This window comes from Vanellus vanellus (genome assembly GCF_965231255.1).
Source record: "Vanellus vanellus genome assembly, chromosome: Z".
Lineage (NCBI taxonomy): Eukaryota > Metazoa > Chordata > Aves > Charadriiformes > Charadriidae > Vanellus > Vanellus vanellus.
The window spans coordinates 41,890,388-41,903,280 of record NC_138908.1 but is presented as its reverse complement, the minus strand read 5'-3'; the positions used below and the strand labels follow the sequence as shown (position 1 = coordinate 41,903,280).

At 39.4% G+C, this 12,893-nt stretch overlaps 1 long non-coding RNA gene across 1 annotated transcript in view; it reads left to right on the top strand.

Annotated features, from left to right (window-relative positions):
• LOC309683473 overlaps positions 1–12,893 on the top strand; it is an 82,897-nt gene that overhangs the window by 60,364 nt on the left and 9,640 nt on the right. The gene's annotated exons all lie outside the window — the stretch shown is intronic.

Below are 12,893 nucleotides of genomic sequence, written 5' to 3'. Positions count from 1 at the left end.
ACAGCTTGTCTCAGGATTGTGCTACTGAGTGACTGACAGATAAACAGATTTCTTTTTCACCCCTTTTGGAGTGTTGGTCTGTAAGAGCACCTGGTAGGATACATGACAGGATTCCAGCTAAGCTGTTAATATGCTGAATAGCACAGGAATCTGAACTCAGCCAGCTGCAAGCTGGAGTCATAGTGTATATAATTTGTTACAGAATTTAGCACTTCCACTTTTTGGACAGATTCTTCCTCCTTCCGCTGGTGCCACTGGTTGAACAGAAAAACACAGGGAAGTAAGGTGCTGCTTACTCTGACAGAAGGAGTGAAGTCTGAGAGAGAGACCTCCTGCTCTCAGCTATTATTGGCAACCTAACGACATAATCCCTCTGATAATTTGGCAAGATCCATCTTGAAATGAGTTACATTTCTTACTCCAGGTATTTCCAGTAAAAGGTTGCCCCAGAACTTTTCTGCACAAAGTACTATAAGTTTACTTCTAATTTACAACCTGGATTTATTCAAGAGCCAAGTTATGCTTCCCTTGGCTCCATAATATGTACAGCAGAAATCACCTTCCCCCTCCTTCCTTGTTTTGAAGATAAATCAGTCAAGGACTTTGAATTCTTCTCATATTTGTTCTCTTGATAGGTCTCAGGGCCTTTGTCTGCAGTTTCCTTGAACACAGGCAATGAGAATTGTATGTCATATTCCAGCTGAGTACTAGTACCTTATATGCTTCCTTATTTTGTCTGGATATAACCATCTGAATCTAGAATCACATTTATCTTTTCCAGAGATGTACCATGCTCATAAACACTCTCTAATCGATTAATGCACCCACCTAGTTCTCCTCTTATTTTTTCCAACTGATAAGCTCCAGCTTATAACAGAAATTTTAATTAGATCCCAAGTTCACGACCTGCCTTTTGTGCCACTTTCTCTATTACAGTCCTTCAAGTCATCTGTTTCTTTTGTCTTTGAAATTCAGTCCCCTGTGCTGATGACAACCTCTGTGTCCTCTGGAAAAATTCTTTAATTCACTGCTTCATTTTGTGCCAAATGTCACCACTCAAACCAGTAGTAAGACAGCTTCTATGACAGCTCTGGAGGAATTCCTTTTTTAACCTTCTTGCAGGTACAGAGCTTTTGCTAAAAGATGTTCTCTGGTTTTAGCCACTCTTTATCCACTTAAATGTCTTGTATGAGATTTTTTTTTTTTGACAGCTTATCTAATATTTTTCCTGTGGCACTGCGTTAAATATTTTACTGATGTTCACAGTTTACCTGGTCCACGTGTATGTGCCTGCATTTACCTTGAAGAGAAGCACTGAAGTAATGTGCCATGGTTGACCTTTGGCAAACCCACTTTGTGTTCAGCTCATTTGGCTTCAGGTCTTTAATTATTAAATCCTCCAAAGTTTTCTGAAAGCCTTAAATGGCGTAAAAGCAGGCCAATATCTCTATTTGAAATTTTACAGAATATGGCTCCACCTATAACACAGTAGTCGTATTCCAGTTCTCTGTTGATGCCTGAAGTTTGGATGAGATTCATATGCAGAGGTAATATCTTTTCTTAGATCAGCTAGTATAAGCATGGAAAAATGCACAAGGTCTGAAATAGAAGCAGCAAACTTCAAGGCTAAATATCATTTAGGAACAATTGTTCTAAGTTTAAATAGATAAACCTCAGTGAGACCATCAGAGAGAAAAGTTGGTTCCTCTGTAGGAAAGAGGAGAAGATAGTAAAGGAGAGGTAATAAAGTTCACCTTATCTCTTACCATAAAAAGAAACAGGTTATTTATTGCTTGCTGGATGTGGTTAGTAGATGGGGAGAAAGGAAGAGAGAGGGAGATTGTAATGTGTCATTAAGTATCCCTATTGAGTCCATAGTTAGTTTAGACAAACGACAAAATTAGTTTTCCACTAATCATTCAATAAGACACTCAGCACCACTACTGTTAGTGGAAGGTAGCCATGAAATGTAACATGAGGTCGGTAATTCACTGCTCCAGGACAGACTGCTCTGTCCGCTAGCTGATCCTGGACCCTAGGCACATGCCCAAGTCGCTGATGATGGTGTCAGACTCTTACAGTTTCTGTTCTTGGAGCTGATCCACTTTATATAAATAATGCAATACTCTGAGCTTGAGAGACAGTGTGAACAGCATACTTGTTTAGTCTCCTGTCTGACTCAGAGCGGGATTTTGCACTTTCCCTCATATTGGGTAGATTGCCTCACATTTTGGCTACTAGGTATTTTAAGTCATGTTTTTTCATTGCAAGGGAGTTGCTTGGAATTTCTTTCGAAAAATCTTGATTTCACTGTGGCCCTGATGCAAAATACTGCTTGTATTCTTATGTTTGAAACTGCCCAAACTCAACATGTCTGAGTACTCACTCACAGTTCTGCTGTGTTGTTTCAGTAGTGCCTAATGGCAAGAAAGCATAAGAAGCTCTAGCAAAGGACTAGGCCGCTACAAGGCACACAGAGAAATAATCAGAGCTCTTTGATCTTTGTAATTAAAGCGGCTGAGACTTGTCGTGCAAGACTCAGTCTCATACTATATAGAGAACAGCAGTATAGTCTACTCTCACCCTCTGGTAGTAGAGTCAATTGCATGAATATTATTTAACTTTACAATTCACACCGATTTACACTATATATTTGCCCGACAAATCAATATTTCAAGTTATTTCCATTATTTTGATTTTAAAAAGCATGTAGATACCACTATAGGTTTATAGCCTAACTTGACAGTTTCACCTAAGTTTACAAGTCTACAGTGTACCTCTCCCAGTGTGGCTCCAACAGTTGCTTTTGCTCATTTGTAGTGATTTAGAGCTGTTAATATATCTCAAGTAGTGTTATCTTGCACTGACATAAGTATAACTGATTGTGGTCTGGATGTTGTAGTATAGAAATTCACTTTGTTACCTTATCATCACCTTGTATTTTTTTTGCTAGTTGGTGCAGAAACCAGCATTTATATGGGGCTTTTTTTGCTTTATGTGAACAATTGCAGAATATGGCTGTAAAATGTGATAACAATGTATTTTGGAGTGTTTCTTTACTGTATTACTGTCAGGGCCTGGAGGACCTCAACACCCTGTTTCAGTGAAGGCCCAGACATCTGGTTCCTGCCTGAGGTCTGTCAGCCAAACTCCTGTCTCCAGCCCTGTCTCTCACCCTACCCCTAGACGGACCTCAGACCTGCATTGCAGAGCAGGCGTCTGGCAGAAGTATTTAGTGACAGCATCACAGGTAGTTTGCCTCCAGGCCTGTCTCCTGGATGTGCCCTAGACATATTTCATTCCCTCGCCGTTCTTGGGGCTGCCAATGGATGCTGTTACCACCACCTGATGTGGGAACCTGCTTGGCCTGCCACTCTGAGATCCCACAGGAGGATGACTTCTTCTTGGCGAAGGCACTGCCTGTGCTGCAATTACACTTGGCTCCTGACTTACTCCCCTGTCATGGGGCAGCCCCACTTTTGTTTCTACCTGACCTTTACCATGGATGCAACTCTCTGGGCAATGGCAATATAGGTGCATCAAAGATGGTGGAATACCATCATTAAAACGAGGAAAGAGTGTGGAAGAAAAGACTGCCTTGCTTACAATTGGAGTCTTACTAATGTCTCCACAATTTTGTAAAAAATGCTCAAAAATATTAGTGTTGGCAGTACTACATTCTGCCTTTTTGATGTGGAGTCTGTGTTACTAATAGCTACAGATGGTGACTAAGCCATCTCCTGTGCTGAGAAACCATCTACCCATCTCCCTGTCATGGCTGTCGTCACTGGTTGAGATGCACTTATATGGGTAGCTCAGAAAAGTTTTGTTTCATCTGGATGACTGAAGGAATACCTTATTACCCTCAAGTTCATTAAGAAAGTGGAGAACAGCTGAACACAAAATACTACCCTAGCGGTTAGTGGATTCTGATATTGCTTGTGGTCGGTTGCGTAGATACCTTTATCTAAACTGGGTACCTAAAGTAGATCCCTAAAGCCAAGCAAATGTCCTTGCAGTGTCTGAGTGCATGACAAGAACACATGGATTGCGTTGCAAATCTAAGAAGATTGTCAGAGAAGGGAGAACTTGAGGCTGGGGAAGGTCACATCTGTGGAGATTAGCTCCATTGCTAATATGATGCAGATGAGCAACACATGATGCCACACATGCTGACAGTTACCCTTCCTACCATAGTCTAACAACAGTGACTCTTGTCAACCAGTGAAACTGTGATTGGAAACCAATAATTGCTGGGATAATCCAGAGAGTACTTGAGTAATCATAAGTTTCTCTACCTCAAGTTATTTCTAATTACACAAATGGTTTACAGTGAATTTTACACAGATAGGCTTCTCTAGCTATGTTTATTCTGTCAATAAGATGCTTGCTAGCCTTAGGTAACCAAGCCTTATCCTTCATTGAAAGGAAGAGAATTCATTTATTACGGGCCATTGAAGATTTCAATGGACACTTAACTGCAGTGACCTCTGGATAGTCTAGCAGGCTGCAAAATGCCTGTTTCTTTCCCCAGTTATGCTTGGTTGTATGCACTTGACTATGTGAAGAGGAGGATGCCTAGTCACAGACTATTGTTTAACTTCCGTTTCCTACCTAGACTATGTTTGTGTTTTGTGTACTGCACATTAAGTTCAAGCATGAGGGGAAGCAGACATCGAAAGGAAGGAAGACTAAATTGCACTACAGCAGCGTGTTTCTAGTTTTTACTGACACAAAGCTCCTCCTAGCTTGCATGGCCTGCAGTACACGCTGTAAGCTCCCTCATGAACGGCTGTTACAGCTCCAAGATGCATGAAACAGGACAATGTGAGAGGTGCTGATGAAGTGTAGATGGTACTGCAGTCTTTCTATGGTCTGGGAAAGCTGTCTCAACATCGTTCATCTTGCTTTGCTACTCAGCAAATGCAGCCATCAACTTCTTATTCAGGACACCTCTGCAGCGTTCACTTGCTGAATCTTGTCTTACTGCCATGTCCTTCTTTCCTTTACTCCCAGGCTTTCACCTATGCTGTGTCTTCAGTTGTGTGGCTTTGGTCAGAAAGGCCAAGCTTCCTTAAGCTTGAAAATCTGGGTGATGAAGGTTTTCTCTGCAGCTAGACAAATAAACAGCCCACAGGATTTAAGGGTTCATATTATCATCTTCCCTTCTGTGTCAGGGGACAATGCTGCTAGTGGTAGGATCCATTTCAATGCTCTCTGTGTGCACCAGAGAGACATAGCATGGAGAGTTCCCAAGAGAAACATGCCAGAGAGAGTGCAAAAGTAGGGGCAAGATGAAAACAGCGCAGTGTGTTGGCTCTGTGAATGATATCTCCGAGACCATGCAGACAGACTTTATGCTGGATGATGAGGCATTATTTCGTCTGTGTTTCTCCAGGTTGGCAAACATGTCTCTCCAATGAAGTCAACTATTATCTTGTCACTAGTCCTGCATAAGCTAACTGAAGAAATGTAAAATTATTGGACAAGAAAAGCAACTGGAGAAGCCTGATATCTTGAGAACTAGGACATGCTGTAATACTACCTGGATCTACAGCTTAAAGGAAGACTTGAAGAACTGACTAATGAGAAGCAAAAGTCTAAGTACAGAAAATGTCCAGAATGGAAGGCAACACAGGGGCCTAGGAGAGGGAGGTTGCAGGGTCCAGAGAGGAACAGGAAGGATCTAATATCAAAAAAGAAATATTTGTGAAAAGTCCAATTGAAATTTGGCATGGACAGACATCGGGGAACCAACACAAAAATCTACCGGTGCAAAATTAACCTGTCAAAATATTTTGAATTTATGTGATTTCTCACTCTGAGTTTGTAGTCGGTCAGTGCTTTGCACTGTGGAATTGTATTACTGGAACTGAAAAGTTGTCTGTGCTATTGCAAGGAAAAGTGGCTTAGAAGTGCTTGCCTAAGAGGCTGTATCAGGGTACCCAATTTGTTCAAAATACACTTTTAATAACTTAATAGTTCTACAAAGTAGAGAAGCAGTGGACAGATTACTATACCCGTAAAATCTGGGAAAACAGCCAGTGTAGATGAACTTATACTTCAATTGTATAAGAACTGCTATTTCCTAAGCTGATGTTTTGTTCATATTAATATGTTCAGATCTACTAATTACACTTCGACTTGTTAAGGAAGTGGTGCAGTGGTTTCCTTGTTGTTTTGTTTGTTTGGTTGTTTTTTTTCTTTTTTTAATTAATTAGTTCATCTAGAAAAAGAGTTTCTGTTAGTACTCCATTGAATTTAAGCCAGCCCTGCTTCATGGTATTTACAACCTTTTTGTGTTCTAATAACATTTCTGGAATTCCCTTTATGGACATGAACATTTGAATTTTAAATATTTTCTAATAAATAAGTGAGCTATTCCCAACTTCTTATTATTTATTTTACTGAGCCATTCCTTTGAATTGCTCCTTTAATGATTTATCGTATCCTATCTCATCAGGGCAGCAAGCTGTTCAGGATGCAAACCATCTTATACATCATAGAATTTAGCATAATTAGTCTGTAGGCCTAATGGGCTGTTGTGGTCTTTGCTATTCTATTCTAATACAAATAAACAATATTTCTGTTAACAAACTTTATTTATTTTTAATAGTACTTAAATATTAACCTCCTTTTAAATATTTGATTGTTGTCTAGAAATATCTGTGGGCTTAAATACAAAGAAATATCACCCATGATCTCTGGTAACTTTTTCTACATGTTGTTTTAGGCTGTGGCAAAACCGAAGAGCTTGGAGGTTGCTTACTGTGCGAAGGGCAGTCTAAGTCAATCTCTACAGTAACAAGTAGTGCATAATAAAAAAAACATCATTATGCCAACACAGTTGGTGGTGACACCCAAAAGTCTAGTCTGTGCATTTCAGGGTCTTTAACAGGCTCACATCTCTATTACAGACTAGCTCTGCTCTGGTCTGAATTATTTTAGCAGTTGGTTGATGTGTACTGGGTGGGCTCTTGCAGCGTATCTTTGGGTTTAGACTTACCTAAGAAGTCTTTTTTTTTTTTTCTTTTTCTTTTTTATCAGGGGTCTGAGAAGTGAAGGGAAGCCTGGTAAGTGAGGGCAGGTGGGGAATTCACTTCAAAGGTGCCCTTTGGTTTCAAGCACCAGTGCTAAAGTATGAGCAGCCTCGGGATATTTGAATTCCCGTTTGTTATGTGCAAAGACAGTGGATCCACAGAATTCACATGAGTCAGATGATGTATAGTAACTTACTACCCACAGCAATATGTTTATGTAGCCATGCTGTTGAGGCACTGTGTTTCCTTTTTCTTTTTTAATATTAAACTGGGCTAGTTCCACAAAATACGCAAGAATGTAGTCTTCTGACTTACAGTTAATAATTCTTTTTGCAAGGGAAAGCTAGGACAAAAACCCCATTGCCTCAGAAATTTTAAGTTAGACTGGGCAAAGCACTACCTAGTGTGCTGAGGAGTCAGAGTAAAATGGCAGGGAAGTGGATTAAATGACCTCATAGGTCTTTTCCATTTATGATTTTTATGGTTCTATATCCCCATATATTTGCTTGCTTTTACTTTTTTTTGTGTGTGTGTGACAGATAGGCTAAAGTTAGGGAGACAAAATTCATTCTGTGAGGCACAAAACTCAATAACGGAAAGGTCAGCAGTTTGGGTTTTTTTCGCATGTTCAGCATTTCACAATTGGGCGGGTGCAATATGCATTTTTTATTATTTTTTGTTGTTCTTGAAGCTTGGTATGAGGTTTGATGAAGGAAAGCTCTGGCCTGAAATGATGAGTCTGGCAACAGTAAGATCAATCACAAACAAATGAAGACTGCAATGCCTGGGTCTGGGGAAAATTTGCCACTTCCAAAAAGCAGCTGTCCTAGGCAAACATCCTGTACTTTCTATAACGGTATTGCACAGCTTTACATTTACTCTGCCAGTTCCCATAGTTTGTGTAGTCTCTTTATGAGACCCAGCTAATACTTTTCCTTGAAAACGAGACCCATATTAGCTGACGTTGTCTGGGTACCTGGGTCCTAAATATTTTAAACACAGATACTGGCATTGTTGAAATTTCTGGTGGCAACAAAGCTAATTTTCTGGCCAGCTACATGTGACAAGAATCCCTTCTTCCTCTACAGCAAGGCCAAAGGGAGGCATATTGTGGTGGGGACTCTCGCTTTTGGCTGCCGTGCAAGCATCACAACATATCAAAAGCTTTCTATCTCTTTCTAAATAAGCAGTAGGTGTCTCAAGCTAAAAAACAGTTTGCTGCCAGCAGGTGATTTGTTGACTTTTGTGCCGTGCCTTTGTTTTGGCTCACCTTAAAATCCTAAAATGTTTTGTTCTGGGGCTTCCTCCTAACATATTCAAGAGCTCTTACGCTTCATTTTTACTGTATTGTTCTTCCTTTCTGACTTTATTTAACGTTGTCTATGAATGTCAGATGTGTAACTGACACCCTGTTGTGCACCTTCAACACTTCCACGCCCTGGATACGGCTGCACAGGCTGAGGTGATGGCCACTACCAAATCTGCCTTAGCTACTCATCACCTCCTTCACACTAGCAGCTGCCTCCTCTCCTGCCCTGCCAGATGCAATGTTGTAAGGAGTCCTTCAGCTCTTCGTCCAGTGCAGCCCAGAGGTTTAAAGAGTCTGAAGAGTAGGTCCCTGCTCACACAAATATTTTGATATAAATGTTTTGGGGCAAGACCTCATGAGAAGCTCAGTTGGCAGGTTGAAGAGAGGATTGCTGAGAACTATCGCAGGGCCAGCTCACTGCAGCTAAAAACCACTTGTACCAGACTGTATTATCACAGACATGAAGGAGAACGTAAGTCTTTGTTTTCCTAATGCTTTTATTTGCTCTCTGTGGTCACACTGATGAAGTACATGCCATGTTTCTCTGTTCAAATGCTGTTTGGGTTTTGTCCCAGTTATAATTTAATTTAGAACAATACTTAACTCCATGAATCTAGGAAGAAATTATAGGAGTAACAAGTATCTGTAAATGAGCAAAACATTGCCTGAAGGTGGTGGAAATAAAACCATTCACAAATATTTAAAAAGAATAAGTGTCCATCATGCTGACAGATGTTTCTAGGTGGGGAGAAGGCTATGGCTAAGAGCATTTGCGACACTGAGTTTTATGCAAATATAGATAAGGCAGTGAGCACCCTGTTGCCAAAGCATCTTTAATTTAAATTAAGTGATAGCCTAAAGGCTGAGAATAAAGATTAAATCAGTTATATCACAGTTGGACATGCTTTCCAAAAGGTACACATGATGTCTAACAATGTATTTAAGTATTGCCATCCACCAATTCTCTTTCAAGGCACAGATTGCTACTGAGAAGTTATGCCTTTATGAGTATAGGACGTATAGGACAGATGATTTAGAAAAGTAAAGATTTTTTGAGAAATAAAAATATTTTGGCAACTGTAGAAATAAAAATCAATGCTGGCCTTAGACTTTTGGAACTCCAGAGTCCTGGGCCCTGATCAGTCAGCCCAATGAGCTTCCTTCAGCCTGCCAGCTAGCGAGTGAAAATTACTCGACTTTGCTAGTCTTATTCATTTGTTCCTGGGTCCTAAACCGAGTGTGTTGTTTTGGATACCCTATGGCCATTTTAAAGAACCTGTTTCCCTAAACTTCTGTTAGGTGAAAAAAATTGCAGCAAAGGAGAAAAAAATCTTTTATAGAAGAGATCTTTTAGAAAGGATGTTTTCCACAAACAAGACATTCAACATTTTTGTCTGTTCTGCCTTCATCTCACTTTTAAGCCTTTTTCACGTCTTTGGAGTTTCTATGAGTGTAAGGCTGTGGGCAGGGATATGGACTTTAGGGTTTCCTGTTTCACAGCATAAGAGCTCCTCAGGTGGCAATGAATGTTAGTTTTTCAGACTAATTTCCTTAGGGCTGGTCAAGCAATTAGTAAGCTGTCCCAGAAGGGAATGGTTCCAAGCATATTAGAAAGCACAGATTAAAAAAAAAAAAAAAAAAAGAAATTAAACGAATAGGTATATTGGGGAGAAAGAGGAAAAAAATGCACATTCTACAAATTTAATGCAAATTTGCTTAGTTAAGATACATATTTCTGTTGAGATGTTACATCCAGATTAGTTTAAAATTATGTCTGAATCTAGTTATGTTCTGCCCAGCCTACTTTAAATGTGGTAATTGTCTTTTATAATCAAGCTATTAGAATGACATTAAAATGTGATCCTCAGAAACAACATAGTCATTCATCAAATGTTGTGTTAGTCTGCTTGGCATTTTAATTTACAAGTGCTTTATTATTAGTTTGGTTTCTCAGTTATTAATTCAATGAAAAACATATCATTTTTCATGTCTTATATAAACAAGTACAAGAAAAGGGGTCAAATTTTAATCTTGGTGAAACCAGCATAAATCAAAGATAACTGCACTGAGTCAGTGAAAAGTTACCCCAGTACAAGATACAGACACATCTCCTCCCATATCTAAGCAGACACAAATGGAAGTTTGCTTCAAGCATTACATAGGAAAGACATAACTTCTTTACTTGAATTAAAAAAAAAAAAATAATAGGCTGGGTTTCTTTTGACAGCAAAAGAGCCTCTTTTTTTCTCTTTCGTTTCTTCAGTAGTAAAATCATACAAAGCAGCATGCAATTTCTCAGCCATTGTGTTTCTTCCAGTCAAGGTATGTCTTGAAATGTTTCCTAGAAGGACCTGGAAGTCAGCTTCTGAAGCCTATAAATAAGGACTTCTTTAGCAGAAAAAAGAAGTAAAATCACCTTCTGCTCTCATTGGAAAAGCACTGGACTTGTGCCTGCTTATTATCTGGTATGTATGGCACACATATTTATTTCATTGAAAAATAATTAGTCTGAGTTTTAGCTGAGAAGACTTGGCATTGATGTAATGCTTATTGTCATTGTATTCCATTGTTAGGGCCATGATTACCAGACTGCTTAGTAATTTGCAAGCTGTACGTGAACAAATTCACCAAAATCCTCCTGTTAAATTGTCAGTCTTGAAAGTAAAATGTTGAGCACAAATAACCGTCTGACCTGGAAAGCACAGTACTGTACATCAAATCAAAACTTGCCCTTTACATTCGCATCTCAAGCAATAAACCTAAAAAAAAGTGATAAGCTAACACTGTGGAGGTGATATCAGAGGAGATGTGACTTTTTTTCAGAAATTTGGAGAAAGCAAGGGTGGCAAAGCTATCAGTAGCAGAAGCATGAGTAATGCTCCACTTACGTACAGAGCTTTTTACTTACAGACCTTGCAGCATTCTGTTTGGAATATAAGTGTTAATGTTTTCATTTTATAGATGGGAAGAATGAGACTTTGAGTAGCAAAGTGATTTGTTCAAAGCAACTCTGTAGCCGATACAGGAATCAGTTTATTACATAACTGCAGTGAACCTGCCCTATGCCATACTTACACTAGAGATTGAGATAGAAACTTTTGCTGAGTTATTAACTTTCTCCACATCTCCTTTTTCATCTTAACAGGCTTTCTTTGGGCCACTATTGGGCATAAAAAAATGCTGGGATAAAATCTGTTGTTGTGATGTTTTTACAGGAAAAATCACAAAGTGTCAGAAATCTTTTGTATTCTGCTTTTGCCACAGAAGATCAGTAGCTCCATCAGTAAGGCTAATGTGGCTGTGTCACCAGTGAGTAATAATTTTTCTCTCTGTTTCTTCTTCTATCTTTTAATCTCATTCGGCCTACTGTTTTCTGAATTGCCATGATTGGATCTTGGTAACCTATTTTAAAGAGAAAGAGAAAAAAACCTCACAAACTTTCAGCATAATATCTGTCTGCCTTCACACCCACACCCTTTAGTGTGTATTTTAGAGAACACCCGTGTGTGTTATGAAAGCAGACTTATTTCTGCTCTACCGTGGGAAGTCAGGGCATAAAAGAACCAACATATTATTACCACTCTATATCTTCTACAGACATACCATAAGAAGCTATTGGCTTGCTCTGTATCTTTTTCTTAGCATGTTCTCAGGTTCGTACTCTGTCCTTTTTCTTGCTATCCTTTGTTTCCAGATAGCGTTCAAGATCTTAATCCAAATAACCCAGTTAAAGACATTTACTTAATCTGTTAAAGGTTCGTGATGGGACCTGATTTAATTCCAGACAAAATCTGCATGTTTTGCATTTGTATTATGACAGTTTATTTATCTGTCTGATATCCACAAGTGTACAGTTCATCCTGTCTACATGACTTTTTGTTTTTCATGGTCTTCTTTGTAAATGTATCTCCACCAGACCTCTTCTAAGTAAAGAAGGTCTTCTTAAAGACCCAGCACTAAATGTGTAGGACTAGCTGGACCCAACATCATATTTTATTGTAAGTGAAATTCCTCGTTCAGTCCAGATTCAATGGCATGGTACTATCTGAACTTGTCAATAAAAAATAAGAAACTATCTCTTGTGGTTTTCCAGGACCAGTCCAAATCCTGTATCACTTCATGACATAACCAGGAAGCACTCATCCTCCGTTTTTCTTTGGAAGAGGAGTTTCTAGGATTTAGAAACAAGGGTAGAAAGCTGTACCTGCTGGCAGGTATTTGGGTGGTGGGGATGGAAGAGAATGGGAGCAACAGGATGGAGGGAAACTAAGCTAAGAAAGTTGAAAAAGTGAAGTACGTGTTTTATTTATGTACCCCGAGCAGCTCATGCGTGGCTTGGAAAGTCTACATTCCCTGCTCCTCTGTTTCGAGCTGGGTTTTCATACTTACTATAAATGACTGAACGGGCAGTTTTAATTATAGTAAAACACAACAACAGAAATGAATCCTCATGGTTAACAGGTCATAAGACTGCATGTCAGTCCTCAGGGACTGAGACGGCGAGGACTCAAATGCTTGTAAATAGTGCAGGTGTTGAAAACCAA